Raw genomic sequence first — 6000 nt, forward strand, 5'->3', positions numbered from 1 at the left:
TATAGCTTTGCCACTGCTTGCGCAAGGGGATTTTAATGTGTTGATATTTGCTTAAATTAGATTTACTACTGGTTTTGTTTCTCGGTTTATAGAGAGGATCAAAAAACAACTACGCCCGTGAGCTCCATATATATATTTGAAAATTCTCAATCTGCTTGATATCTGGAACTTTCATTTTTATCCGGCTAGTGTACGGCTATCCTGACACCAGTTATGCACGCTTTGTAAAAAAAGGTCCCGAAAGGTGTCCGCCTATTTGTATGTAACTAAATCAAAGTATTAGTCTGTATTCAGTATTCAAAGTGAAAGATCATTTTATCATTGATATTCAAAGAAAATTTTTCTTTCCCATATTTTTTCGAATCTTTTTTTAAATTTTGACGAAACAATTGAATGGCTTGGTTGCTTTATGGCGCGTAAATAATGATAATTGACAATGTATGAAATTGACATAGCATTTAAAGACGTAGCACACCTTACAGATCTTGTTAGAATCTAAACACACTGTTAGATTATATCGACAATGCAATAGAAATTTCTGATAAATTCTAGTATCTATAAATTATAGGACAACTTGTCAACATCAGTGGTTTTAAAAGTCGATAATTCAGGGACTAATTGCTTTTATTTTCTATAAAAATATATTTGACTTTTAATTTACAGTTTATGTATGTAATATTTTGGTTACTACTATAATAGTTCTTAAATTTGCCACATCAACAGAAATATAGTAAAGTATAATACCAACTCCATGAAGAAGGATTGAATAATTTGTTTATATTTTAAGCTACGTTTATAATTTTTTTGGGTGTAATAGATTTTCAACGAACAGAAGCCACGTAATAAGTCAGCAGAAACTCGGCTAAGAATACCTCATTCACAAACCAACTACCATTGACCCTCGGCCATTCCTTGATTAACAACCTTCATCTTTTCTGACTTAACTGACAGCTGGTCTCAGGAATTCCGTTTTTTAAAACCGGCCTATCTTCCGGGTTACTAACACCAAGCCTGTAAGTCGGATTTTAAGTCGTAGGTATTTCTAAATTCTCCGTTTTTTGTCTTAATGGTCACGATATCATCACTGATTCGACCGTTCTTTACTTTCTTGGGTGTACCAAGCTTTCCCCTTAGATGCTACTTTTTTTAAACCTGTCGACAGATTAAATGCACCAGTTTGGCATACACAAACACCTAAAAACAAATATAGAAACTATATAGAATAGAGAATATTTCTAAAAAGGGCTTTACACCATGCGACTTTTGGTATAAACGAACCGAGTACACATTCGGAGATAAATTAATGTTAATACTGAATATTGCTTATTAACCAGCTTTTAAGGAACAGAGCGAGTGCCGGAAGTCGTATCAATCTTACTTCTTCAAAGCGCTCCAACAAGTGTTTTGCGATTTCGATGAAAGTAGGGTTCGGGATCCTTCCTCAAAAATAAATTAGTAGCGCTGAAAATGACGATTTTTTATTTTTGATATTATTATATCAATATTTGGGATATATGGGTTTGCAAACAATAATAAATAACACTTTTATAAAACATTTAAAACTGTATTTATTTATTGACTTACTTACTGGCATAATTGGTGCTAAAGAGAAGACAAAGAAGGAGTCGGAGGGAGAAGAAGTTGGGATAAGAGTCTCCAATCAGTTTCAACAGGCCAGAGGTCTAGGACAACCTGCCAGCCAAGGCGAATCATGAGAGGTTTTTAACGAACAGAAGGTTGTAGGCCAATGGCTGCTGGTCGTTTGAATACGACATCCTAAAATAGCTAAAGTACTGCTAAAAAATAAGACCTTAACTAACCAACATGGACCCTAACAGTCGTCGATGCGACAGTTGTTAGTTTGGATGTGGCATTCTTGCCGCAATATTTTCTCAAAATACGCTCAGATCCTATTAAATGTAGAGGAAAAGTCAAGTTTATTCATTATTTTATGAAGAAACGGGTTTTTCAAAAACTCTCCCACATACGTTGAAAATAATAATTATTTCCAACGAATAAGCCATTACTATCCCCAAACATTTTCCGAACCTTCCTTTCGAAAAACCCCATTAGGAAGATACGTAATTTAAGTAAAACATATATAGATATCATTTTTCAGTCTAAATCCTAAGCATCTTAAGCGTAAATATTTCCTTGACTATTTTCCCATTTTAAATCCTGTTTTCTTTCTTCCATTTAGAAGAATTCAAGTCATAAAAAATGTGTTCCGGATGGACCATTTACTACTATCCATTTATGATACAAATGCTGAAGCCGAATAATACTTAATAAGTTGATAAACCTGCCAGATCATCCAGATGCCTTGAAAAGCGTGGTATCGATTTTCTAATTCTTAAAGCTCGGACCACAAAGAAATTGTTAACCCTCAGACCTACCCTGAGACTTAAGCAGAAATAATATTTGCCAATCCCGGAGGCAGCAAAATATATATATAGGCATACATATGCTAATACCAAAAGGTTCCCTCGACACCTGCATTTTACAGATACGTTAAGCGAAAAGTTAGACAACCTGCAACGTAAAAATGATAATACACTGAATTTTCCATTATTCCATTTGACGTAACGCATGAACACCGTGTTGTTCGTAACTCGGCAAGCCGTTTGCTAAATAAAAAAAATATATAAATGATATGAAAGTAATCGATAAGAAAAATATAATTTGAGTTTGCTGACGTTAATTTAAGTTAATTACTTAATGTAAGTACGATAATTCATACTCTTTTATATATTTCCCGATATTTTTATTAAGTATCGCAAAGAGGTTCTATCCTAAATGTACTAATGGAGATGTAGAATTTAAAGAAAATTACGATCTGATGCCCGTCTATCCGGGGCAGGGAGGGGTTGGATCAAATAAATACCACCGAATCAGGGCCGGAGTGATAGGTTTTCTCTTGGTAATGGTCTACTTAAAACATTCCCATAAAAAAGAATTAATTAAATATCAATTTGAAGTTTATTGCAAACTGTAGATTACGTTCTCGATATTTTGCAGAAATTTATTGGGAAGCCTACAAAAAAAAATTGTTAGAAATACCTTCCGATTTACTGCAATTGAGTATTGATATAATATCCAGAACAGAACCAGATTACATTTGGTTCTATAAACCCATCGTTAATTTGTAAAGATATATAATTATATTATCTAATTAATTAAGATTAACAATATTTTTCATTGTGGGGATATTTAATATCATTATTATAAATTTAATTTCTTAACGGCAATATTTTTGTTGCGTGAATTATTCGCAATTTGTAATATAGGCTTTTGTTATTTACCTACTTCTGGTATTGACGTTTGTTTGTTTTTCAAATACACTAATCCTACTTATTAACTAAAAAAATTTGGTATCCAGGTTGCCCTTACTAAGGTGAATTTGGTGGTAAAAAACTTATCAATACGGCTCTGCACCAAAATAAAATTTATTCTCTCAGTAGTGGAAACACGCACAGATTACGAACAAAGGCGAGCTTTAATTCGAATCGAAGGGTGCACTGGTTGGTAGAATCGAAAATAAATCATTCTAATTACCATTTTATTTACGTTGTGATGGGTTTGTTTTTAAGTTTTTCGCTACTTCCGCGTGTTTGTCCAGTTCCTTGGTTCGATAAATATCAAATGCATCTGCATAGGTTTTTGTGAAAATGATAGATAGAATAAAAGAACACACTACCTAAGAAGACGAAAACCTGCAACCAAAAAAAAATCTGTTTTTTCTCATCTTCTTGACCCGTGGGCTGGTTCACTCATTAAAACCACATCCCGGCCATCATTTGTTTTCATCAAATTTCAGTAAATAATAATGTCGTAGCTATAAAGTTTGTTCACAATAATATGTTGTCGGACAAGATTTCGTTATTATTTTTCGTATTAGTGCAGAACGGAATCAAAAAACGAGTTTTGGATTCGGACATTCTTTGCAAATCAAAATTAGAGTGCATTTGAATCATCGAAAATTTCTGCGGTTCCCCAACATAATTTATGAAAATAATACAAATTTGTAATTTAATCTGTGGGTCCGTTTGTATAATAAGCTTTCAATTGAAGTTTAGCCTGAATCAATAGGAAAAATGTGTTGTACATTACTAGTTTAAATGATGAACTATTGTTGATTTTGTACGTCCTAGCGTTTAATACAAGTTCAAACAGTTTTCTACTCCATTATTGTATTCTTTACTTTTTTTTTCATTATTTAAGACTAGTTAATAATTAGTTAAAAGTTTCGCAAACCTCACAAGTGTACCAGATCATTTCAATATCTGAATCGATGAAGAATTTAATGTACAATTTAGATTGAAGAAGCAAGCAGCACAATGTAGTCGAAAATTTTACCATTACTACAGATAATATTTGTTTTTCGATTTAATTAAATTTCTATTTTTTAAAGATATTTATTAGTTTACGTTTTAGCTAGGGTACAATAAAATTGCATATAGCATACCCATACCATACCATAATTTCTTTGTGGACTTTTTTTTGCCAGATCACCCTTCGAACAAAACTTTACGCTTCGAACTGCCGTCATTAGCCAACAGTAGTCCAATAGAATTATGCTTAAATCACTCATGATGTTCTATTTAATAGTTTTAATATCTATGTTTTCATGTAGTGATTCCTTTTTTTTTGAGGCGCAAGCAATGAAATTGCCAAGTGCAGTGTCAATCTATGATACGATAAAAAAATAATGAAGAAAAGTTTGTCCAAATATAAAATGACTTAATCGATTCTAGTTCAAAACTTAGGGCAATCTAATATAATATAATAATGATCCAATAATCCAAAAAAATAAAAAATAATTAAAATTTCTAAACCCGCCCTACATAGGAATTAAGTTCGGTGGTATTAAGTAACAATAATCAGAAGAAAGCATGTCATAATACTGATGTAGGGTATACGATTTAGATAACGATGTTGCCAAATGTTATTGTTAGAAGGAGCAACGTTCGAAACATTTGAATTTGATGGAGCGGAAAAAACCTAAATGTCTTAATTTTTGTACAACTTTTCACCAATGCAATCTTGAAAGCAGGAAGCGGTCTTTCATAATTTCGGACTACACGCCCACTCTTCTGAAAACATACGAATAATGGCGGTTCAAAATGAAGCAAGTGTGAAAAATGTCGCTTGCCAGCTTGCACTCGTTTGTAATGTGTCGATCGGCGACTTAAAAAAACGAGCTCTTCAAAGACAAAGTGTATTTCTCGTGGATGCCGGCTCTCGGTTAAGTGTTGAAAATGTTACTTGCGCCAACCGGTTAATTTTGAGAGCAATCCTAAGAATAAGCGCAGCCGAATACGACGTAAATTATGCTCTCTGCATGTATTTCTGATCAGACGCAGATATTTCAATGCGCAACATTGACAAAATGGTGAAGTTAAATTTCTTGTTGAATGGTATAACATTAAAAATAAAAGACTCTGAAATATCTGATGCAGATCAGTGCAGTTTTTTTTTTTGTTTCTATATGAAAATAAAAATAGGCATGTTAGAAAAGTGAAATTGGTAAGATACGTAGTTTCTAGTTGTAATTTGTCAATTTCTTACTTACCTTAAAATGTGATAACGGAAGATATTTATGGAATAATTAAAAAAGAAGCACCTTCAGGTTGCTACAAAAAAATCTATATCAAGTCATTTTGAAAACCACGCCGCATTCGCGTTGTCGTCCGCGAAAAGCGCGTCGCCGACTGAAACTGCTCGCCAGTTTCCCACCCTCGAACAGCTGACAGACATTACCGCGCAATATTGCCGCCCGAGAAAAAGCTATTACAAAAAATTATGTGAAACGAAAAATAAGAGGCTAATGATTAAACAGTTGTGACCGATTATAACGTAAAGATATGGAGAGTAATTGTCAAATAGAAAGATTCCAATTAATTCAACCATACTCAGCATTTCTAGAGACATCGTTTTCATTTTGTTTTTAAAGAAAAAAATCGAAAAAAAAACAGATATTTTAATTTCATTTGTTAGTCA

At 33.0% G+C, this 6000-nt stretch overlaps 1 protein-coding gene across 2 annotated transcripts in view; it reads right to left on the reverse strand.

The window, feature by feature from the left end:
• Window positions 1-5707, reverse strand: part of LOC132703038 (calcitonin gene-related peptide type 1 receptor) — a 95740-nt gene extending 90033 nt beyond the window's left edge. For both annotated transcript variants that reach the window (XR_009619011.1, XM_060672062.1), the window contains exon 1: window positions 5573-5707. The gene's annotated coding sequence lies outside the window, so the exon portion shown is untranslated. The remainder of the gene's footprint in view (window positions 1-5572) is intronic.
• Window positions 5708-6000: the final 293 nt, after the last annotated feature.

This window comes from Cylas formicarius, unplaced genomic scaffold (genome assembly GCF_029955315.1).
Source record: "Cylas formicarius isolate icCylForm1 unplaced genomic scaffold, icCylForm1.1 PGA_scaffold_6__28_contigs__length_40554024, whole genome shotgun sequence".
Taxonomy (NCBI): Eukaryota; Metazoa; Arthropoda; class Insecta; order Coleoptera; family Brentidae; genus Cylas; species Cylas formicarius.